Raw genomic sequence first — 26232 nt, 5'->3', positions numbered from 1 at the left:
TCAGAACATAAAGACAGATGAAATGCCGCTAAGCATTTCCCCTTTAATCAGTCTTAGATATATCGTCTACATTAAAGGTGGCAGGGATGATCATGTTTGGAATACTTTAACCATATCTACCAAGACCCATCACCACTATTACACTATTACAAGACCATCACAACTAATAATGAATCTTAATAGATAAATTATTATCTACCAAAACTCATCTCCAAAACCACTAATATTTCTAGAAACACCCATTACCAACGCTTCTAACACTCCCACCACCACTAACAAGCACTTCTACCAATCACCATTATCACTAAAAGCATTTCTACCAAAACCTACCACCACCGATATTTCTATCAATACCCACAACTGTCATCACTACCACCATTACCTGCACAAATGACATTTCTACCAAGACCCACAGCCATCAACACTACCACCACCTCCAATAAAATTTCTACCAAGATCCACATCACTAGTATTTCTACTAATACCCACAACCGTCACATCCACTGACATTTCTACTAAGACCCACAGCCACCACCACCACCATTAATGATATTTCTACCAATACCCACAACTGTCACCTCCACTAACGAATGACATTTCTACCAAGACCCACAGCCGTCACCTCCACTAACGAATGACATTTCTACCAAGACCCACAGTCGTCACCATCCACCACCACTAATGATATTTCTGCAAATACCTACCATCACCACAATCAGCACCACCAATAACATTTCTACCAAGAGTCACAAACATCACCACTACTAATATTTCTACCAATACCCACTACCATCACCATTACCACCACCTCCACAAATAACGTTTCTACCAAGATCTATAACCATCACAACTACCACCATTAATGATATTTCTATCAATACCCACAGTTATCACTACTACTACCACCGCTAATAACATTTCTTCGGAGTCCCACCACCACCAGTAGTATTTCTAGCAATATACCACAACCATCATCCCACTACCACCACCACTAGTGACATTACTAATACCCACAACCACCTCCACCAATACACTCAATTACCACGAGTCAACAAGAAATCCTCTACGAGATCATAGGACCTGCTAGAAATAGTAACCAAATTTTCCTTAAATTTCCACCCTTTTGGACAACGTACGATTAGACACACGATCTTTGGATATAAAACTTGATATTCACGACTGGACCGCTTTTGATCATAGGTGTATTTAATCAGAGTTGACCTGGAGCTTCCACCAACATTAGTAATAATATTTCTACCATGAGTCAAAGCGGGTGGCCCTCATATAGTTGAGCGACTTACTAGAAATAGCAGCTAAATCGGTCTCAAAGAATGCTCTACAATCTTAAAAGAGAGACTTACTGGATAATGTAATCCTAGATACTTCCAAACAGATGGAATGGTCGTGACTGGAATGCTATCGATCACAGGTCTGCTGATATGGGGATAAACAACAATTATTTCTACCACGATGACGACTACCACCACCATAATTATTGCCATACATTTAAAAGATTAAAAAAAAAAACGAAAAGAGAAATAGAGAAAAGTGTAGTGGAATAAACTGCAAAAATAAACAGAAAACGAAATGAAAAAAAGACACTGGAATGAAAAGAGAAGAAGAAATAAAAAAAGAAAAGAAAAACAAAAGAAAATAAAACAGAGCAAAAATAAAAAATAAATAAAAGGAACAAGCAGGAGAGAAGGAAAAAGAAAGAAGGTATTAAAAGTGTGGCAGCTGTTGAAAGTTCCGTACTCACCAGCAATCTGTTCGGTAAGACTGTCCGATGTTTTACAGTGAAAGGAAAGTCTTGCCAAGAACGGCAGGAAAACATTGGCTGAGAGAAATAGGAATGGATGGAGAAAGAAAGAAGGAACGGAAGAGAGAGGGGAAGCCGGATAGACAGAAAGATGGAAGGGATATATGAGAGAGAAAAGTTTAGACCGAGAGAAAGAGAGGTATATACTCGTAAATAGAGGAAAAAATAACAAAAGATACAGAATGTGAAAGAAGGTAGGCGGCAGAATTTGAAACACAGGGAAATAGTAAGAGATAGATAATTGAGAATGGAGATTTAGGAAAAGAGAGAGAAGGAGAAAGAAAGAGAGAGAGAGAGTGCTGCGGTTAAAAGAAATATAAATTCAGGTTAAACAAACATTAAGAAAATTTTCACAGCAGCGCTTACAAATGTCGGACGATGGAGGGAGACAGGAGAGAAAAAAACAACAAAAACTAGACATATATGTAGATAGATAAATGAAAATATTGATAGTTAAGCTGGATATATAGATATAAATATACTGAAGACTGGATAGCTAAACATAGATATATAAACAACTAAAGATAGATAGATAGATATAGCATTGAAAACACTTGATAGCTTGAATGTTAAACATGTAGAGGATAAAAAAACTGGGGTGGCTGGAAGTGGAATAATGAGGTAAGGAGAAAAATAGATAGGGGGAAAGGACAAGCGAGAATAGAAACATAATGAATGGGATAGAGAGAAAGAGGTAAATAGAAAGAACGAGAGAAGTAAAGAAAATAGAAATGAGGAGAGAGGGTGAGAGAGAGAGACTAACCTGTCAAACTGTGTGCTGGTCAGTGCAAGATGTACCAGACTTAACTAGCACAACAGTGACTTCTTAAGATGAATTTCAATGTCGTTGGTGTTTAACCTGAGGTCAATCCTAATCATGCAGTCAAGTGGTTAATGGCGTTCCCCTCGTGACCATCCAGTCTTATAATTCAGACATAGTATATATATATATATATATATATATATATATATATATATATATATATATATATCATCATCATCATCATTTAGCGTCCGTTTTCCATGCTAGCATGGGTTGGACGGTTCAACTGGGGGTCTGTGAAGCCGGAAGGCTGCATCAGGCCCAGTCAGATCTGGCAGTGTTTCTACGGCTGGATGCCCTTCCTAACGCCGTGAGTGTAGTGGGTGCTTTTTACGTGCCACCCGCACAGGTGCCAGACGGAGCTGGCAAACGGCCACGAACGGATGGTGCTTTTACGTGCCACCGGCACGGGGGCCAGGTGTGGCTGGCAACGGACACGAACGGATGGTGCTTTTACGTGCCACCAGCACGGGGGCCAGGCGAGGCTGGCAACGGACACGAGCGGATGGTGCTTTTACGTGCCGGCAACGGCCATGATCGGATGGTTCGCTTAACCACAGCTGCAACTTCCACTGATGTTGATCGACCTCAATTTTGGTTCTGCTTTTTGATATCTGATTTGATTTGGTTTGATTTTCATTTTGATTTTGATTCTGACTGTTCTCACATATATACATACATACCGGAGTAAACACATAAATGTGAAACAAGGTGGAAAAAAGAGTCTGACTACCCTGCATTGATAAAGGGCAACTACCCTGAAACATGTCTGCAGATGTCTGACCAGCAAGGTGAAGCGGCTGACCTCCCCTGTTCGAAGGTTATAATGGACGCAGGTTCGTGTGTCATATAGCTAGCTAGAGGCGATGGCCTCTTGGAGCTAATCAGCGGCAGCTTTAGTCTTTTATTTATAGACTACCATATTAGCTTGGCGATAACTATTAATATACATATATATATTTATATATATATGTATATATAAGTATATATATGTATATATAGCACCGCCCTGACTGGCCTCCGTACCGGTGGCACATAAAAAGCACCATCTGATTGTGGCCGTTGCCAGCCTCAACTGGGCACGTAAAAAGCACCATCCGATCGTGGCCGTTTGCCACCCTTGTCTGGCATGTAAAAAGCACCCACTACACTCATGGAGTGGTTGGCGTTAGGAAGGGCACCCAGCTGTAGAAACACTGCCAGATCAGACTGGGCCTGGTGCAGCCTTCTGGCTTTCCAGACCCCAGTTGAACCGTCCAACCCATGCTAGCATGGAGAGCGGACGTTAAACAATGATGATGATGCCTATATAAATATATATGTATATATATATGTGTGTGTATATATATATATATATATATATATGCATATATATTTATGAATATCTGTAAATGTAATATGTGACAATTATTCAGTAGCCGTCATAAAACTCTGAGTTTCGGATGCCGAGGTGGAAATCCACGCCGCCATCTCTTCAGTTATCTGGCCATCAGAAAAAATGCTATGAAAAATTATACAAAGGTTAATTACTGTGTGATTGACCGCTATTAAGACAAAAGAGCTATTTGAATGACCACTAAGTGAGGGGAGGGAGTTACAAGTAAGGGGGTAAAAAGATTCATAGTATTCGCGTAAGCACGCATGTTCATACCTACACATTTTAGCCACTACTCTTGACTTTTGTCTGAGTATTTGTCCTTCAGACTGCAAAATAGAATTTTGAAAAAGCAATACACAATGCTGTCACAATTATATATCCAAATTCATCTGTTTCTTGTTGGCTGTTTTGTTTTGAATATATTTTAAAGCTCAAACCTAGAATTTTCTAAAGGAGAAAGAGAGCCAAGAAGAGACAAAACAGCTGTTCTTATAGAATTTCAGAATCTGGAGTGTCTTGCAAGGTCCAACAACAATGTGGTAAAAAGGTTTTAGCAATGGTTTGAGATCATCTTTAACATATATACAGTCATATTCATATGCAATTCTCCTAGGTGGACTTTCAAAAAAATATATAGTCATGTTAGTTTTTGTTGAGGACTTCTTTTGTGAAGTATAGTTCCATTATCTTTCAGAACTTTGAATTTTCCTTCTCCACATATTTCCAAATGTTTCCTTTTTCCATCCATTTAATTTTCATGAGAATTTCTTTTTCAAGTGTAGCTCCATTGTTTTTCAGAAGTTTGGGTCGTTCCTTAAGCATTTGTAAAAGGGGAGGATGTGAATCTTCCTTCTCCATATATTTTCAAATGTTTGCTCAGTGGAATCTTCCATAGCTCTTCTTGTCAGATGTACTGTCTGTGGATTCTTGCGCGTTGGCAAAGGGAATTATTGGTTTCATCAATACAATTCTCCTTGCATTTGGAGCAAGTAATGCAGTATATGAGGTTTTGTGTCTTGCAGCTCATATTTGCATTTATTTTGAATAAGAATCCCCTTTTAAATTTTATGTGGGTGTCCCCATCTACTGTCTCCACATTCCTTTACAGAGAATGTTTTGTTCTCTTGTGAGTTGTTTTTTAAGGTTTCTGATTTTGGGGGCTCTCTCCCCTCCCTTTTCGTAAATCATCATCAGAAACCATCTTTTTGATAAATCTGGTAATGGAAGAAAGTGCTAAAAATGTAAATAAAAATATTTACATTTTTAACACTATATTGAGAATAATAAGGTAATCAGAATGTTGGATGATTATATTTATTTTGATTAACATTTTTTAGCACTCTCTTCAGTTATGAGATTTATCAAAAAAGTGGTTAACAGTAAGTTTACTTTGCCTTTTGATATAAAATTGAAACTGATGTTTTAGAAAGAAAGAGAGGGGGGGGGGACAAATTAGAAAGGAAGATGCAGGAATGAAAGAGGAGGAGATAGTGAAGATCAAGAAGAGAAAAGAAAGTAGCAGTGTATTTTGGGGGTTTTCCAAGGAAGGGAAAAGAAAGAAGAGAAAAATTTGAGAAGGAGGGGAGGTAGAGGAGGCGTGGCTTTTGTATCAGTGTTTGATTAAGATTCAATATGTTATTTTCCTCTACTTAGTGACCTTTTGGGTAGGAAAGAAAAGGAATTTTTGTATCCAAGTGGTAAAAGTTCTTAATTAGAAAACCAGATGGTGTTTTTGATTTTTTCCAGTAAGAATTATAATTATATTTCAAGGTCTTGTATTTTAATTCTTTTGTATTCATTAAAGGGGAGAGAATGGTTGTGTAGATGTGGTCAACATTTTTGATTAAAATTCCAGATGTTGTTTTTGAATTAGCTGTGTATGGCTATGTTTTCAAAAACATAGCCATACCATTCTCTCCCCTTAACATTAATGAATACAAAAGAATTAAAAAACAAGACCTTGAAATGTAATTATAATTTTTACTGGAGAAAATGGAAAACAACATCTGGGTTTTCCAATTAAAAACTTTGACCACTTGAATACAAAAATTCCTTTTCTTTCCCACCCAAAAGGTCAATAGGTGGAATCAAAAAGTCTGACCACACTGATGCAAAAGCCACGCCTCCTCTACTTCTCCTCAAACTTTTTCTTCTTTCTTTTCGCTTCCTTGGCAAACCCCACAAAAACAATACATTCCCAAAACACAATCCTTCTACTTTGTTTTCCCTATCTTCATTATCTCCCACTCTCTCCTCTCTCATCCCCTGTACCTTCCTTTCTAATTTTTCCTCCCATTCTTTCTCGCCCTCTCTAAAACTTCATCAGTTTCAATTTTATATAAAAAGGTAAAGCAAACCACTTTTTTGACAAATCAGGTAACAGAAGAAAGCGCTAAAAATGTAAATAAAAATGTATATGATCATCCAACATTCTGACTTCCTTGTTATTCTCAGTATACAATATCTGTATATCACTTCAAAAACTCTCTCTCTCCATCCATCCAGCCATCCAGCCATCCATACATATACTAGCAAACGCACCTCTCCTTTGGATGGTTTAAGTTACTTTGGTGGTATGTTTTTTACCAAATGGACTACTGAAGAGGTTTATAGGTAGCATGGCAATCTTTGTTTCCAATTAACCTAGGAACGGAAAACCAAACTGAAAGTTTGTTATTGTGAAGGTCATTGCACTTTTATGATCAATAGAGCATATAAGTTTGCAAGCAATGCAAAGGAAAGCTACTGAAGTGTTTTGGGAGTAGCTTATGGATAATGATAACAAAATATAGTTGTTTTACATGAAAGCGAAATTTCTTGTGATTGTTTAAAAAACGGCTAGAACGACAATGCTAAAATATATTTGAAGCAATGGACAACAGTCAAAATATAATCGATGAGTAAATACGCATCCTTAAAGTGAAACAATGCATTGGTAGGTAAACAAAAGTATCAACAAATAGAAGAGAGGGAAGATCACACTCCACCAGGCATCAGTCACAGATAAACAAAACTGGCATGGACAAACAGTCAATTTAATAATTCAAGCAGAGCTGCAAATATTGGAGGAAATCCCTGAAAAAAAATAGAGATGGGATGAAAACCTTGTAGTGTTTGTGGAGGGTTGGAAGCCACAGTGTTTCTAGTGTGGTGAACTGGGGCACATCCGTGCTAAGTGCAAAGAAGGAGAAGAGGAGGAAGAGGAAAAGAAAACAGAGAACCAAGCAGGCAACAAAAGAAAGAAGCATCCTACAGCACCAACCAAAACTACCATCGGACAAGAGGCCAAAGAAGATGGCAAAAAAAGAAAAGAAAGAAGAAAAGGGCTTAGTAGCTATAAAAACAGATAACGTTGAACTAGTAAGAAGCACGAAGGTGATTAAAACTGCCATAAGGAATGATGAGCATTCGGAGAAATACAAAAACTATGACATTTATGAGACAGACTTGAAAAACTACAGAATCCAAAGTAATAACTTTAGGGTTTCTGGAGGGACGATAAGGAAAGACTTTTTACCTTCAATTTTTGAAGGACTACCTACTCTGATCCCATGAACCAAGAAAAAAGAAGAGGTGGAGACTCCCCTCCACCTGATACCATGGAATAAAGAAAAAAAATTGAGGTAAGATATGGCAATTCACATTGGTTGTTTGAATGTATGTGGCTGATGCCGAGATGGAACAAGGGCGCTTCCTAAATGGCATCACAAAATTTGGATGTAATTGTTGCAAAGAAGCCCGGTTGAAGGGGCCAAGAGATCTGCTCCCTCTGCTGAACAGCTACAAGAAATACATTTCTCTGTGTCAGGTGACAGGTGGGGTGGGGTGTTGGTCCTATTAAAAAGAAACCAGGTTTCGGAGAAAAGGTTAATTTTTTCTGATCCAAAAGGTAGACTGGTCATTTTGGACTTGACAGTCAGTTGTGGCAAGATGATCAGGCTGGTTGCAATTTATGCACCCAATGCTTCTGGTAAAAAAAGTGAGTATTTTTGTGACCTAGAGAAATTTCTAGGCATGTCACATCCTTTAATTTTTCTAGGAGACTTTAAAACAATCTGCAATGCACGCATAGATTGTGTTGACTTGAGACTTCATAGGATATGTAACTTTGGCTTCCGGGATCTGCTAAGTCATTTTCAGCTAGCAGATCCATATAGGCTGGAACACTTGGATGCTCCATTGTGTACACGGTCAAATAACAACAGGTCTTCCAGATCATATATAGATAAGATTTTAATTAGAAAAGTAGACAAGCGCATAATTAAGTGTCCACAGTTTTATCCAGTCAGCTACAGTGATCACAAGATGGTTATCTGTACTCTGAACTTAGATAAGGTACATAGACAGGGATCTGGCTACTGGAAACTCAATGCATCCCTGTTGGTGATTGAGGAGTACAGAAAGTGGATTAAGTTGATAATTCAGACGGTATTAATAGGAGCCATCATTAACAACTAATGGTGGTATGCCCTAAAATGAGTGATAAAATTTGAGTCTATTCGGTATAGCATAAATTTAGTGGCTAAGGAATGTAAGGAAGAAGAGGGTCTAGTTAAGAACTTAGAGGAAGCCATGAGGAATGGCAGTGCAGACCAGGTGAGGGCGAAGAGACAGGAATTAAACCAGCACCTTGAAACCCAATACATGGGGTGCATTGTCAGGGCTAGACTATGTGCAGTGGGTTGCAAAAGGATCAAGGCCGCTGGATGGACCCAAGTGGAAGCTCAATGTGGAAATGATTCCACAGTTTGATCTTTGGTAAATCATCAAGGTGTATTGATAAACAAACCCGAGGAAATGTGTGAGGCTTTTTATGAGCACTCCACCTACCTTTTGTGGGGAGCGATGGACAGGATGGTAGGAGGGACTTTGCAGACTTCTTTTCTCGGCTGCTGTGCTTCTCAGGGCAGGATGCGGAGTCTTGTAAAGGGCTGATTACACCCGAGGAGGTGATTGAGGCTTTGGCAGACTGTGGCGTAGGTAAGTCACCGGGACTGGATGGTCTACCCTACGAGTTATATAAGTGTATGCCAGACTTGTTTGGGCACCTGCTGACTAGTGTATATGCGAACTGGCAACAGAATGGGTTTATTTCCAGATCTGTGCACTGGGGAGTGGTGACACTGATCAGAAAGGACCTGGGCAAGGGGGATCATATGGATAATTTCCGGCCCATCACTCTATTAAATTCAGAAGTGAAGATTTTGGCCAAGGTGCTAGCAAAAAGGTTGGCACACGTCGTGGATGGTCTGATCGGGGAAGCACAGACATGTGCCATTCCCAGCAAAAGTAACCAGGACAATCTCCACCTTCTCTGCTACACCTTAGAAGGGTTTGAGAGTAAATCTGGCAAAGGTGGGGCATTGGTAAATTTATACCAATCTAAAGCTTTTGATAGGATTGACCATCATTACCTGGTGACTGTTCTTGCACAGTTTGGCCTAAGTCTTGGCTTCCTTAGGTGGATTATACAATTGTATGAAAACATTGACTTGATCATTCAGGTGAATGGTTTTCTATCAAAACTGTTCTGTATCAAATGCTCGGTTCACCAAGGGTGCCCACTCTCACACTTATGTATGTGATGGCTCTTAAGCCGTTACTGCAAAGGTTGAGTGGCATCCTGAGAGAGCCAGGATGTGGAGAGTAGGTTTCAGCTTATGTGGATGACATCACCATCAGCATGACCAAAATGGAATACCTACAAGGGTAGGCAAGGCCATTGAGGATTATAAGACAGTGGCAGGAGCAAAGATTAACCAGGAATAATCAGTCAGCTTGCAACTCGGCAACTGGAGGAGCAAGTCAATGCCTTCAGACAGCGTTGTAGGACATTGGACGGGGGGTCCCGGTTAAGTTGCTAGGGGTCTGGTTTGGTCCAGACCTCCAGGTAGAGAATTAAGACGAGGTTTCGAGCAGGGTGGCTCACATAGTCAGGACCTGGTCTTGGCAGTGGCTGTCCCTGAAAGGGAGGGCGAAAGGGAATGTGTTCATCGCATTGGTCATTACCTACCGCCTAACCATTGTTCCTTGCCCAGATTCATGGTTGATCAAGTTGGAAAGACAGCGCTTTCACTTTTTGTGGAAGGGCTTGAAGCCACTTGTAAAACTCTATTTGCTGTCAAAGACTGTTAAAGGGAGGACTAGGGATGCCTTGGCTGTTGATGCACATGTGCTGAGGTTGAGGCATCTCTGGATTCTTCTGGATGGTGAACTGGTGTGGTCTCTGCTGGCGAAACAGATGTTTCCCTCATTCACTGGTTTCAGTGGACGGGAAGCCTGGTGCTTTTGTAGATCTTGGTTGAGTGAGTGGCATATGGAGTGTCACAAGGTGCTCCTGCTATTCCATCACTCAGGAAATGCCAGTGGTGGTGGTTCTACAGCATTTTTCTGTAGAGGGTTAGTAGAGGCTGGATGTAACGATGCCCTGGGGGAGACTTTGGGTCTTGGGTATATTCATCTCGACAGCCTGTTTTTCTATACATTTGGGTTGAGGATACTGGATAACTTCCAAAAGTCCTTGACCTAGCAATATCACAGAAGAGTCTTGCCCATTCAGGATAAGCTTGCAAAACATGGTCAATGCGACGCGCCAACCCACCCAAGATGTGAGCTGGATAGAGAAACAGTCCCTCATGCTATTGTTCAGTGTCCAGGTGTGTCAGAGATGTGGGCTTATGTGGAACATCTGTTGTCAGGTACAAGAAGAATACAGCTATCGACTGAGACAATTATGAAAACTGACCTGCCTGATTTTCTGTCGAATGAAGGTAAGAATTGTTTTCTCACCCTAGTAGCATTAGCGAAAGAGGTGGCATGGAAGACAAGGATGAAAGGAGTAATGACAGGCAGCTTTATCTCTGGTCTTGCCTTGCAAAGGTATTTTACTTTTCATTTGAAAAGGAAAATAGGGCTGGAGATGAGGTATCTGTCGGAGAAAATGTTTAACAAAAAATGGAAATATGTAGCACGAGTGTTGAGAGTGGTTGTAACCGTGTGAATATGCCATAAAGTGTCTTAAAGATATCAATGGTGAATTGGGGCTTGTGAGGTTGGAGCTGAACCCAAACACCACACCATTTGTGTTGTCTGTTGTGTTGTTATCATTCATTGCATGTAAATTTTTAACTGCATTTCTTTTCTAAATTTCATTTCGTTGTGTCTGACCTCTGAGATTGTAATGTCCCATCTGTGTTGGCCCCTGGTAGGCAATAAAGAATCAAGTATGATGGCAGCCACCAAGGAGTGCATCATCCTGATGATGGGGACATTAGAGAGAGAGAGAGAGAGAGAGAGAGAGAGAGAGAGAGAGAGAGAAGAAACAAATTAGAAAGAAAGGTGCAGGGGTGAGAGAGTGGGAGATAGTGAAGACAGAGAAGAGAAGAGAAAACGAGTAGGAGTGTGTTTTTGGATTGTACTCTTTTTTTTTGGGGGGGGGTTGCAAAGGAAGGGAAAAGAAAGAAGAGAAACATTTGAGAGAGAGGGGGAGGTAAAGGAGGCATGGTTTTTGTATCAGTGTGGTCAGACTTGTTTGATTTGGATTCAATATGTTTTTTCTCTCAACTTAGTGACCTTGGGGGGGGGGGGGATTTGTATTCAAGTGGTCAAATTCTTTAATTGGAAAACGGGATGTTTTTGATTTTCTCCAGTAAGAATTATAATTACATTTCAAGGTCTTGTTATTTAATTCTTTTATATTCATTAATGTAAGGGGGAGAGAATGGTTGTATGGATGTGGTCAAATTTTTTTGATTCAAATTCCAGATGTTGTTTTTGATATAGCTGTGTGTAGCTATGTTTTTGAAAGAGTGATTTTTATGTAGGTATAGTTGTGATTTTGAATACAATCTGAAAAAAAGTTGAAGTGTGGGAAAGTGTTTCTCAATCATATATGTGATTTGAATTTCTTTAAAAAAATTATAAATAGGATCTGAGTGTAAAAAAAATGGGGAGGGGGAAATCTAAATGTCAATGAAAATATACCTTTCTTAAATGAATATATTCACAATTATGAATACAATCTAAATCAAAGGATCAGAATCTACAAATCATAAAGAATCATAAATATAATCTGAATGGCAGGTGGGGAGTCGGAATGTCCATGGAAATATACCTTCTCCCCAGTGATGATTGATTTCATACAGGTGATGTTTGGAGAGGGCCAAACATGGGTATATTAGTATCCACATTATTTCTCAATCATATTTTCCAGGAATGTTGGTTGGGTATAGTATCTTAGTATGTTGTTGTTGGACCTCTGATTTATTCTATTTGATTTGATGGAGCATCCCTGTATATTGATGTAGTTTTTTCAATTGTTTAATTTTTACTGAGGACTTTTTTTATGAAATACAGTTCTGTTGTCTTTTGGAACCTTGGGTCATTCTTTGAATTTTCCTTCTCCACATATATCCAAATGTTTGCTCCTTCCTTTTTTCAACCACTTAATTTTGGTGAGAACTTCTTTATGAACTATAGTTCCATTGTCTTTCAGAAGTTTGGGTTGTTCCTCTCTCTCTCTCTCTAAAACATCATCAGTTTCAATTTTATAAAAAAAAGGCAAAGTAAACTTACTGAAAACCACTTTTTTGATAAGTCCGATAACGAAAGGAAGCGCTAAAAATGTAAATGAAAATATATATAATCATCCAACATTCTGACTATCTTGTTATTCTCAATATATATATATATATATATATATATATATATGACACGCTTCCACATGGTTTCCATCTACCAAATTCACTCACAAAGCATCGGTTAGTTGGGGCTATAGAAGACACTTGTCCAAGGTGTCATGCAGTGGGACTGAACCTGAAACCATGCAGTTACAAAGTGAGCTTCTTAATCACAAAATCATGTGCAATAAATGCAACACCTGTTTTATGAAGTTCTTTCATCACTCAGTGCTGGACAGGCTATTGTTTAATGTGGGCAAATTTCTTGAGGATAATTAGGATGGAAGAAAGGAGGAATCTTAATCCATTCTTTCTCATCTTCTCTACCAGCTGCCTATGATTCTACTGCGCCTCTTGTACATCCATGATTTTATGCAGAGAGCACCATTTCTACATCACAAACACAGCCATTTTCCTGTATTCTTTCCTACTTAATAAAGTTTACTTTGAGATCTGTCAATTCTAGGTTTTGTTTTTATGTCTGGAATTTCTTTTCAAAATTTTTTACAGATTCAGCAAACAAGAACTAGGAAATCAAAATACATGACTTCCCACAAACAACCAGTCTTAAACTCCGCTGTTATAGACTGGAGGCCTATAACAAATAAGAGGGGACTGAAAAACTGAGCCTTGATGGACTTCTGTTTGCATGTAAATTCATCACTAAACTCACTGCTATCACTTTGAAAGCACTTCGGTAAATAGTCTACATGGTTCTTACAAGCCATTCATTTGATTCTAGTTTCCTTAGCAACAACCCAGCAACAGACCATTAGATATCTTCTCCAGATCGATGAACACTTGTTATAGCGGCTTACTACAAGCTAAGTACTCTTCCTGCAGTTGTTTCTTGTAGAATTAGGTATCACTAGTACCTCTTCCAGGCAAAAAGCTGAACTGCATCTCATCCAGTCCAATTCTGTTCTTAATCAGTTGTGCCTTAACTCTTTTATGATCTGGTACATCAATTTGATACCTTTGTAGTTGCCTCTCCCTCTAGTGCAATGATCTGCAAATGGTATGTCACAACACACTGGTGTGCTATGAGACGATGCTAGGTGTGCTGCATCCTGAATATAATTTTGTCCCCTATACTTTTAGTTATATTTTTAGTTCAGTTGTGCTGCCAAATTTTGAAAAGAATATAAGTGTATTGCAAGTAAGAAAAAGTTACGGAGCACTGCCCTAATGCAGTGGCTCTCAACCATTTTTTTATCTATGGACTTCTTTGATTACCATTTATATTCTGGTGGACCTCCATAACCATTCAATGTTTAAAAGTTAGTTTTCTAGATACTTTGTTCAAAATTCCTATTTTGTCCGCATTCACTTGTGTAGGTTTGTAATAGCACTCTCTGAGAGAATATATTTCAGCAACCAGAAACATGTCAAATTAAATGCTAGAGAAATAAACTTAGCTGTTTCCTGCAATAAATACATCTAAATTGGAATTTTATCACAGACCTTTAAAATAATACTGTGCATCTCCAATTTACTATTTTGCTTGAGTGGATCCAAAAATCTTATATGGACCCTGGTTCATAACCACTGCTCTAGTGCCTCTCCTTTGTTCTCATAGCAGATGATAATAATACTGCTCTGCCAGTCAAGTGTGATACTTCTCTATACTATCTGACTATGCAAGTGACTAGCCCTCATCCACTTTTCCAGATATTTAAAGCATTTTAGCAGCTATTCTTGATGGTCCACATGCCTTTACTATCTTCATATACAAAATTATGCTTGCAATAGTACTGTTGTCAAATTCAATGGCAGGTCCCTCCGTTGGGGTGGGCCTTCTTTCTCCCATTAATTCTCAATCAACAACAAAATAGCATTTCTATGCCTATTTTATTTCAGTGTTGGTAACGGCAAGTAGACTGTTAAATTCAACAACTCTTGATTTTCTTGAATACACTACCTTTGCAATCCAGAATAGTCTATGCCTTTTGTCTTCACATCACAAAATGTGTGTAAACCTATTACTTTTGGCTTATCTCCTTGCTAAGTATATCTGGTGTCTAACTTCTCTATTAGCAACTAGGTATTTCCCTTTCCTCCAGTCTTTCTCAGCTCGCCTCTTAGGTTTTACAATTATTTGCAGTACTATTCCTCACAGGTCACCTTTCATCTGGCTGAAATCTTATACCAGCCATTGATCTGGTCTGTTGCCGCAGCAGGTATTTCTTTAACGTCTTTTCTCTATTGCTATATGTTACCTACAACTTTTTCAGTTTCCATATCTTCCTCTTCCTGACTGCCTTTTGCTCCATTTAGCTATCACTCTAAAATCACTAATTACTAGTTTAGGTTGGGTGGTGCATTCTTCACAAGAGAAATACTTAATTTTCACAGGCATTCTAACTCTCCTGTTTCCAGGTAAGAATGAAATCTATCTGGCTTATGCATTTCTTGATTGGTAAGATGATCAGAAGGCTGGCCAGCTTCTTGAAGTTAGTATTGCAAACGAGTAGGTTACATGTGTTGTAGAACTCCAGGAGCATAATTTTTAGTATAGTCTCAACAAACACAAATATTACATTCAACTCACACTATACATGCATGCATTTGAAGAACCAAAATGTAATGTTACATTTATGTAATGAGTTCAGATTAGCATAAAGCATATTGAAAATTATTTATTCATTTACAATATAACCACCATCATTATCAATAACATTTTTCACCTTAAAGCCAACTTATTGATTCCTCAAGCAAAATAATCTTTGGAGTGTCATTTCAATACTGTCCTTGCTTCCGGATGTTTTTCCACTGGTAAAGTGTTCAAGTGACCAAATAAGTGAAAATCTGATGATGCGAGATCTGGTGAGTGGGAGAGTGAGGTAGAGCTTTTCAGCCTGATGAATTTACCTTCCCTTGGGTTTTCTTCACTGAACTAACCCTACATTACCAATCATTATAATGTAGTATCCACTTCTCTTCTCCATACACTTTCCCAATCTGCTTGAGATCTTGCACAGTGGACCAAGATTTATGAAGCCCCCAGGATAAGTCCCCAATACTTTGATATGGATCTTCTTCAATTGCTGTTTTCACTGCATTATCATTATTGAGAACAGTTGGTCTTCCTGATCGATACCCATTCAAAAGATTGAAATCACTGTTTTTGAATTTGTTAAACAACCTTTGGCATTTCTGAACACACACTATAAGGATATACAGTATATATATTTCCCTTTGCACAGGCTGCATTGTTACCCTTAGAGAATTTGTAAAGCATGAGCTATCAGATAGAACATACATACATACAGAGCACATGTCCACATTAATCTTTGGCCATTAACTCTATGCTGACTGAATGATTACAAGGATATCTTTTATTGGCCTGTAAACTATTTGTGGTATGACAACAGATTATTTGTTTGATGATATGACTTTACTTTTCAGTACTTCTAATATATATAAGCAGAAAAAGAAAATGCAGCTATCACTTGCAAGCTTGACTTGGTAGGTATTGTGTCTTTGAGCATGGCACCTCGTTTCACATTGCTCTAGTCTACACAGCTGAAATGACTGCGGGTTGACTGCTTGTGCACCTGTCCATCCAGCTGTCATGTCATGACAAGGGCAAATTGTTTTATGTGGTTATGTTTTAGTTGTGAACAGAGATGCCCTTGCCTTCTCATCTTTGCCCTTGTCCTTGTAGAAAAATCAAAGACATGACAGCTGGATGGACAGCTGCACAAGCAGTCAACCCGCAGTCATTTCAGCTGTGTAGACTAGAGCAATGTGAAATGAGGTGCCATTACTTTATAAAGTCAATACCCTAAACATTTAACCATATGTATTCGCATACACAGACACATAAACATATGTAAATTTATTTCATATGCTCAATTCTAAAATTTCACATAATCTCTCTATGTGGTAGCTACCTGAACAACTACAAATAGCAACTAAATCTCCCTCAAATAACATCGTAGCATCTTAACAAAAAGGAGATATACATTTTATAACATCGTCCTAGATGCACAGCCTGAAATAAAGACAGGATGGTCACTGTTAGATTTCCTTTGGTCATTTACCCCCACCAACAAGGAGCTTCTACCCTGGAGTACCTTTAATAACTAGCCTAGTTAATTGGTGCTAATCTAGAGCTAAACGAAATCGTTCGACGTACTAGAAACATAAGCTAAAACTCCCTCAAATTACTATATACTGTGGTCTGAGAAAATGACAAATTGTTTAATGTACTTGATATACATCTTTGTCAGAATAAGAGACGAGACGGTTGTACTATGTTTGATCAGAGTATGATTAATTAGAACTGACCTGTGGTTAAACAACATACAGACATATATAACGTCTGGAGAGACTACGCAGTCGCTTGACCAACTAAGAATAACAGCCAAATCGCATCCCGCCGTCTTATATATGGATGGAATAAGTTAGATAACGACTGACCAGATGCTAAACAACAACACGTGTGTTTGTGTATGTGATATATATATATATGTTCCATTATGTGTATGCGTGTGAGTAAATGCTTGGTGTTAAAAGGGTTGGAAACAATGCATATAAATTTTAATAAAATTTTAGAATTTACGTATTTTAAAAAATACCGTTTTAATGATTTACAAAAAAAAAATAATAATAATAAAGCTGAGCAAAATATATAATTGAAATATAATTAAAAATTCCAAAATATTTTAATGATTTTTAAAGTACGTTTCCGGTTTACGCTCCCCTTTCCTCTTTGAATATGTATGCATACACATAAACACACACGCTTAATTTACATATGTCAAAAACGCACACACATTTACGCTACACCTGATAAGCATATGAACCACAAACACACATCAGAATAAAGATGCGAATAAACAACCACATGCTAACACATAAATACATACAGATATGTATATAAAATAACTGTAATTAAATATATATACGAGATGATTTTCTTATTTCGTGGTGGGGCTAGTTATATCTATAAACGTACAGGCAAAATATAAGGTAGGTACATGAGTTCAGTGCGTATGTGTGTGTGTGTGCATGCGCGCGCCTATGTGTGTGTGTGATTATATTTTGAGAAATACACATTATTCAATAAGGAACTTTTTCATGGTTGCTCGGCATGCTAGAAATAGCAGCTAAATCCCTGTCGAATCACACCCTTTTGTCTTAAAGAGGGACACACTGAATAATGTTGTTCGAAACACACTATATAAGAATAAAAGATGGGATGATCACGGTTGGAACGCCTTTCGTAATAGGCCTTTTGGATCAGAGCTGGCCTTGGGCTCAACAACAACAACATTCATGCAAGCTAGCAAAGACGAGTAGAAAGATAAAGACAAATGGATAATGAGATGGAGACAAGTAGAGGATGATAGAGAGACAAAAAGAGTAAACAAATTACATATAATGTTGACATAGATATGCACATATATATATACATGCATATATGTATGAGTGTGTGCACTTATATGAGCGTGTTGAATGAGAGAAATAAGGAAGAAGAGAAAGAAGAAATATGATATGAATGCTTTGTTTACCTTTCGTCAGTGCCGTCTCTTCTTGTTTTGAGCTGGAATTTTTTTCGCCCACTGGAGGGGAGTTGTCTGTGTGTTTGCGTTGGAACCGGTGTTAGGTCCCCACTACTAATAAGGTCCAAATCTTATAGAGTAAGGAACATCAAGGGTTTTTTTGTTGTTGTTTTCAATTATTATTGTAATGTCTTCTCTCTTTCCTTTCCATTTCACTTTACAATGATATACTTTGGGTTATTTCTCTATCTCTTTATATGTAGTTTCCTTAGGGTTATTTCTCTATCTCTTTATATGTAGTCTCTTAGGTAGCGATGTTTGTAATCTACGCTGGGAAATATTTGAGTAACCACAGGTAGGACAAGAAGTGTCAGTCAATCAGTAAGATTTGGTTTCATTTAGTGTTTCTCAGCCGGCTGAGGGAAGATTTCGGCTGCCTTCAATTAACGCTACTCTACAGTCATATACAACCTCTACTTCAACCTGCTGTGGTCTTCGGGCCTTCCTACCTAGTGATAATTGCTAGACATTTAAAATAGGGACGCATAGTCAGCCTTTAAACAAACATAAGAAATGATATGCTACATTCATACAATTTCCAAATAAATCGTTTTATGTATGTGACTGCTAAGATTTATTACCGTTTTATGATATATTTTATCGACATAAAACAACAGAATTTTTGTAGACGCGTGTAAATAATATTTTATTAAATATTTTTGTAGACATGTACTGTAAATAATATTTTATGAAATTATATTTATTAGATAATGAAGAACTTGTGATTATTAAAATTCATTAAATTGACTTGATTACCTTTTAATAGTATACTGTATTAAAAATTGAGCATATTCTAGAATTTTAATAGATTTTTGGATGGTTCAGTATGCCATTCTTTGTGTTTTGAACCTGATGCCATTTATTTACGTATGTATGCATTTAAATCAGCTTAATTACATACATATCGAATAATTGCATGCGCCGGTTAATTGCATGACCTAGACAAACTGTTTTGCAATGATTAAACTTGCCGGTTAAACGCATATTTTTTTCTCCTGATTTATATATTTAAAATGCTGAAATGTTGAAATTGAACATTTATTTGGTTGTGTCTGGGGAGAGTCATTTTCTTTTTGTGCCTTATAATATAACACACACACCGGTAAAATTTCCACTTTTTTCTTATTTTTATTTTCCTAAAATTTTCGTTGCGTCTTGCAACCTTTTCAATAGTTTTGACTCTGTCCGTTATTTACACTGCCTGTGAGTGTGTTATATTATAAGGCACAAAAAGAAAATGACTCTCCCCAGACACAACAGAATATGCTTCAACACACGAACTCATATAAAGAATCTTGCAAACCAAATCCAAAAACGAAACATTTACTTGATTTTATGTGAATAAAGAGTTTTGAAGCAGTTTTTGTTTTCATGATGATAGTTATCTGTACTCTATGTTCACAAAAAATGTCAAATGTATTCAAGTTATTCTTATTATTTGAATTAAGACACAAAGTTCAGATTTTGATGTCTATGGGGGAGTTAAAGAAGGAATGCCCAACGGTATCTGCTGTTGAAAAAAGGAATAGTAAAGTGGACTCTACCATATTAAGTGTAATGAGCTAAGACATTTCAATCAATTTAATTTGCATCCCTACTGAGATAAAAACTAATGGGTGATATACTTAATCCATCGCCCGGTTTAAGACCACCATCAAATACTTGGGTGCCTTTAGCAGAATGCACTGCGTTGCAAGCATTTAGGCCAGGTCTCTGGTTTGAGGAAACTTTCCTCCCTCGTGACACAGAGGTCTTGTAGAGAGTCATAGGTACAGCCTTCCGTCTTGACTAAAAAGATTTTAAAACCATTATCTACCTGTATTAACTCAGGTCAAGAAAGGCAAGGGAGACAATTCCAGAATTTTATTAAACATTAGTCGGTCGCACCACACATGGTAGCAAATTTATTGAAAATTTAGAGAATTTAATTATTACATATATAACACGCATGTATATGATACATATATGGTGCAAAACCACATTAAGATATACCAATCCAAACCCGAAGAAAACACAAGCACGAGCGAAGAAAGAAAGAAAAAGAAGACATTAATTCAACACTAAGTGCTTCAATTAGCCGCATACCATCAGGGTCGGAGGGTGGGTGGAGGCCTGAGGGGCACGTGCTCCCCACCCCTCAAGAAAAGAGGTTCACCCTTCTAAATAATGTTATTACACCCTTTTCTCCTGGAATTGTAATCCCTTCTGACCTTGTACCCGCCCTTCGAAAAATTCCTGGGACCGCACCTGACCCTACTAAATCAAGCCAACATGCTCGCGGCATTACCACGGTCGATAGCTAGAAAACGTCGCGTGTCCTGTTCCGTTTATTGCGGTTAAGAAGGTTACCCGAGTATAGCTTAGGGTACGGAGGTGTGCGCTGGTGCTGATTTCGATGAGCAGCGGTGGATTTGGGATCCTGGATCACAGGGTGGGAGTAGTGCCTATTAGGTTTTCTACTACGGTAACATTTGGGGGACGGTGAATATGTGAGACACTTATGTTTTATTTAAAGGGGCAGATGCATCCATGGTGCCGGGTTTAGTAGATGGAAGGTCGTCCCATATAGGGATATATTCGATCAGATTCTTATATCCGACACGTTGCAGGGCGTAGTTATAATATTCAGCGTATTGCTCGAATATTTTCTTACTGGCGGACAGGAATGAAAGCCTTTAAGATACGCTGTCCACGGTGGATTTTAGGGTTGATGGGGGTGGGTTGGGGAGATTGGAGGAAAAGTCAACATTGTTAAGGTTCTCACCGGGTTTATGGTACGGGTAGAAAGTGTTGTTTTGTAAATCTAGAGTGACCTCTAAGCAATTAGCTGTTTTAATGCTGTTACTGTAAGAGACGGTAAGGCCCACGTCTATTTAAAAAAATCTGAATCTTTTCCTAAGTTGTTCTATTTCACGATTCTGGATTGCAAACAGAGCGACGTCCCTGTATAGACCGCCAGATATATTAGGGAATTGGTCCCAGAGATCATGGAGCAGTTAACATCGAGTGGGGTTAGAATGTTTCATTGCAAATATGACATGTTTGTCGAACAGGATAAGGGTATGCTAGAATGATATCAGTCTATATCTACCTGAATGAATTTAAATGTATGTTTGGGGCTTAAGGTAGTAAAGCATTGGATAGCCTCAGTAGTTTTAGTCCATATGATTTAGCACGAAGTTTGGGTAGAATCTTATCTAATACAACTTTGCTAATCCTATCAAAGCTTGAGGAGCAGATGAGGCGAACGGAAGAATTCGCAGCAACATTTTCTTTATGGTCCTTTAGAAAATTTTGCCGCGAACCTACGTTCTGAGCATAAATATTTGTCATGTTATACAGTTCAAATTTGTGGTTTAGTAGTCAGGAGCCACAGAAACTGTTTCTTTATATTTAAGAAGATATTGTTTCCTTTTACATCATAGTTGCAACCTCCAATATATATATATATATATATATATATATAATATCAATCTTCAATGCAATGCACTCTCATTAAACAATTATTCTTATTTCAAGACTACTTTGGACATGCACGCCAATATAATTTTAACTAAAGTTTTCTGAGTTATGATGGCTTGTATCAGTAGCAAAACCACAATAAGCAATATTAATTTATTTAATGTTTCCAGAACCTGATTAACAGAATGCGAAACACTTATAAAATCATAATCACCTGTATTTCTTTTGTTTAAGCGCTTGAAATACTTCGAGGTACACGAAAACTGGAAATAGCTTCAGGGCGGAGTAGTATTTCATTGATATGTAACTGTCGTGATAGTTAATTCAAAAATATTTAAAACGTAAACAATATTTACAAATTAATATGATTTTGTTGACACATTCGAGTTGAATTAATTACGTTTCGATTATTTCACTTTCATAATGATAAGAAACAGTTTGATGGTTTTGTTTCATGATACTTAGTCAAAATAAGATCTATTTTCCAGTTTCCGTTGATTAACACGGAGAACATCTGGGAAATCCTATCCATTCTTTTTGACGATGTTTCCTCTTCTAGTCTGTTTTCTCATTTTGGCTTGTGTGACATATTCTTGCCTATCATCATTGTTTTTATTTTATCTTCTTTCTCGATTAACCATTCTCATTCTTTTCCAATTAGCTTCATCTTCCTCTTTTGTCATGCAACACCTTTAAGTCCATTTCTTGCATTAAGTTCATTCCTTCTCTCTTGGGTTTAATGCTTCTTGTTATTGAATCTACCATCTTTATTCGTAATTATTATTTCTTATATTTTCCCTGTATTTTCTCTGTCTCTCTCAATTCATTTCTTGCTATCGCCATAACACACCAAACCCCGTTTCGGTAACAGAATAATTTATGAAGTACTTAGTATTAAATCGTTTCTAGTTTTCCGTGAAAAATATGTCCAGCGACGGAGAAGTATCACCTTGCTTGGAAACAGGTGAGGCGTGGCAACAGGAAAGGCGTCTGTAGAAAATCTGCCTCATCAAATTCCGCCTGACCTGTGTATGAAATATTACAAACAAATGTTTTTTCAGAATCATAATCTCTGTATTTTTCTACATATTTCCTAAAACGAAATTTCTGAAAAAAGTGAGAAATGAAGAAATGGGAAGGGGGAGAGCGGAATTGAAACTTTCAAGTTGTGATTTTCACCAATTTTTTTTTTTTCAGAATTGGAAATCTCCCTAGCCAAAAACGTGAGTTTTCGTAAAAACAAAAATTATTTTAAAAGTGGGTGGTTGGTAGGGGGAGGGGGAGGGTTACGTCTCTGCCATGTGTACCAAGTATTTATTGCTTGACCAACCTTAGAAGTAAATGCATGCCACTGATACACACGTATATACATGCATGCATATATATATAGCGAGAGAGAAAAGGTGTTTGGGCTAAATTTGATGATTTTTTTTTTATGTCTCCTTCTTTTACAAGAACAGCTTGATGTGATGGTGAATGGTCAACGGCATTGGAGAGCATAAAGATTGAAGTTAAAGTGGAGATGGACTGGAAGCCATGTGAATACAAAAAAAGAGTAAACTGTATCTTGCTGATTGGCACCAGGTGTCAAAATGCTGACATCATGACTACATCTCAAATGCTCTGTGAACACTGTAAAGGCTGCACAATGTGACACGGACAGCTGCAAAATTGTGGCCAACAGGAAGGGACATGTAATTGTACTGACTGTATCAGCATGTTGGAATTCATCCCCATATCTTTGAACAGGGTCTTAGACCCAATTCAGATTGTTATGTGAAGCTGTTGGAGATTGTGGTCAAGCCCTGGCTGGAGAGGGTTACTGCTGGAAGACTATAAGTGTGGCACAAAGAGTCAGAAGTGGTTGTTGAAATTCTACAACTTTACCAGCCCCAATTTCTGGCCTCTTAATCCCCTTGTTTGTGATCTCATGGGTCACTATTTGTGGGGTATGGTTGAGAATGACACCAACTGCGCTGCCTGCAACACCAAGGATGTGCTGGTAGCCAAGATCAAGGTGCTCGAAGACCTTCCCAGGGACACAGTGAGGAGTTATCTTGAGAATGTGTTGAAAGCTGAGAGTGGCTTCTTTGAGTAAACTATTATCTCCCAGCCATAAACTAGTTAATATTTTTTGACTTTTTAAAATACTTTTATTTTGGATGGGATAGTGTTTTCTTTTCCTTTTATGCACTCTCAAATTTAGCCTATATACATACATATAGAGACATAGAGAAATTACAAATAACAAATTCCCAAGACCATGATGGGGTTGAGTCTGCTGCTAAAGACAAGGGATAAGTTGTTTATAAGAGAGTGTGGGAATGCATGCATTTATTTCTCTCTGTTAGCAAGAAATCTTTGTCAATCTAAACACTGAAGTTTTCATAACTTCGTTTTGTCTCTTTGAAATATCTTGGTTTTAATTGAAAGTGTTAAGCTAAGAATAAAGGAATGTATATGTTGACACCAGATGTAAAACCTTAGGTTGGAACACTACTCCCATATCTGGAATGGTACTGTTTCTACATAAAAAAATATTTTAGGCAGTATATATATATAAATCCTGCTGTCTGACTGATGGACAAAACTGCTTGCCAACATACTTCAGCCTCTGGTCTACACTCTACCTTTCTTACTGCTCCTCACTTGGCCTCTCCTCTTTGGAACTTTCTGGTTTGATGCCACCTTCACTCAGCCAATCCCAACTTATCTCTCTTTCTGTCACCACCTCAATTGTGATCTCTGCACAATCCTTTCTTCATAGAATATTATCTCTCTGGAATGGCCTCCCTGATTATATTATTCCCTGCAGTTATTCAAAAGGCACATTAACCATGTCAATCTCACTGGTTTTGGAGATCCTCAGCACAGCCTTTTCCTTCAGAAAAAAAAAAATTCATCCAACCATTTTCTCTGTCCACTATTCCCAAGGTCCTCGTCCCCCTTCCCCCAGGTATCACCTCCATAGGATCCTATCAGAAGTGACTATCATACCTTTTGGTTGGATTCTCAAGCATCACCAGCAGACTATAAATATTATCCAACCAGCTTGCCTTTAGGTCTCCTGCTTGGCTTAAAGAATCTGTCTTGTGATTATTTTCTGAGACATTCTAATCACATCTGTATTACCAGAGCTATAACCTCTCAATGCAAAGAAATAGTGCCTCATCACTATATGAGAAATGGTCTCTGCTTGTAAATCAAATTTGAATGGATCGTTGCCTAATCCACCAGCAGATAATACGAAAAAGTGGCCAAATCCAAGTATGTTACTCATACTTGAATCAATGTCACAACCTGTAAAATACAACAAAAGTTGACAAGATTTCAGTTCACAGTAATGAAACATCAAACCAAATGTGAAGGCATTTAGTTTATTATTCACTGATATCCCCTTTTGTACTGGTTGTTAAAGGGAAGAGATAGCTAAACGTTCCACTATTACAATATGTAATGTTGATTTCACACACAAGCGTTTTAATAGTGGAAGGAGAAATGAAACCATATAATGTTTGTACCTGCATGTCTTATGTCAAAGACATTAGCAATGTACATGAAGTGAAATAATTAAAACTTTGAGTGAAAACCAACTTTAATAGATTACCTTTTCAGTGAACACACATGATCTAGTGGTTAGGCTGTTGGATTCATAATCATAAGGTTGTGAGTTCAATTCCCAGATCAGGTGACATGTGTCCATAGGCAAAGCATTTCCTCCCACATTGCTCCAGTACACTGCACTAAAAATAAGTTACATCTGTTGTAGAGTGCTGCCTCACTGATACTGACTACTAATCCAAAATCTTGAAAATGTAAGATGTGAATGGCCTTTGATGGATATAGAACACTAAATGGATAACTTTACAGAGCTAATTGTTATGGCATGAAATACTATCACACGCATGTAACTTTCGGTATATATTTTCACATATGACATATACACATATTTGTGTGTGAGGTTGATTATGGTCTTAATATGATGTCTATGGTATATAGAAATATGTATGTTTAACAGTCCAGCCTTTGGCCTACAGATATGCTGTCTCTACACTACTTACTCAACTGCCTCCTCCTCCTTCAAGCTTCCTAGTCTATACCATGTGCACTCATCTCATATCCTCTCATCAGCTGTAAGATGACAATCATGAAGTGATGTGAGTATGACAAGACTAACAGGGTGATAATACTGTATATTTGCTGTCCTGCTGTTATGGACATGGTAATAGGACTGTGTTTATATGAGTCCAGTAGCTTAATAAGAGGTTAGACAGTTCTGTTTCTCTGTGCTTTGATATATATGTATATATCATCATCATTTAACATCTGTTGTCCATGCTGGCATGGGGTGGACAGTGACCAGGGCTGGTAAGATGAAGGGCGGCACCAGACTCCAGTCTGATTTGGCATGGTTTCTATGACTGGGTGTCTTTCCTAATGCCAATTACTCCAAGAGTGTAATGGGTGCATTTATATGCCACTGGCACGGGTGCCAGTTGAAT

At 37.9% G+C, this 26232-nt stretch overlaps 1 protein-coding gene across 1 annotated transcript in view; it reads right to left on the bottom strand.

Moving 5' to 3' along the window:
• LOC115219501 (gastrula zinc finger protein XlCGF49.1-like) overlaps positions 1 to 21966 on the bottom strand; it is a 29242-nt gene extending 7276 nt beyond the window's left edge. Inside the window, exons 1-2 of the mRNA XM_029789674.2 lie at positions 21945 to 21966; positions 18218 to 18338 (exon numbers count right to left, since the gene is read on the bottom strand). The gene's annotated coding sequence lies outside the window, so the exon portion shown is untranslated. The remainder of the gene's footprint in view (positions 1 to 18217; positions 18339 to 21944) is intronic.
• Positions 21967 to 26232: the final 4266 nt, after the last annotated feature.

Source organism: Octopus sinensis, linkage group LG14, assembly GCF_006345805.1.
Source record: "Octopus sinensis linkage group LG14, ASM634580v1, whole genome shotgun sequence".
NCBI classification, from domain to species: Eukaryota; Metazoa; Mollusca; class Cephalopoda; order Octopoda; family Octopodidae; genus Octopus; species Octopus sinensis.
This window is presented reverse-complemented; position numbering and strand designations above follow the sequence as displayed.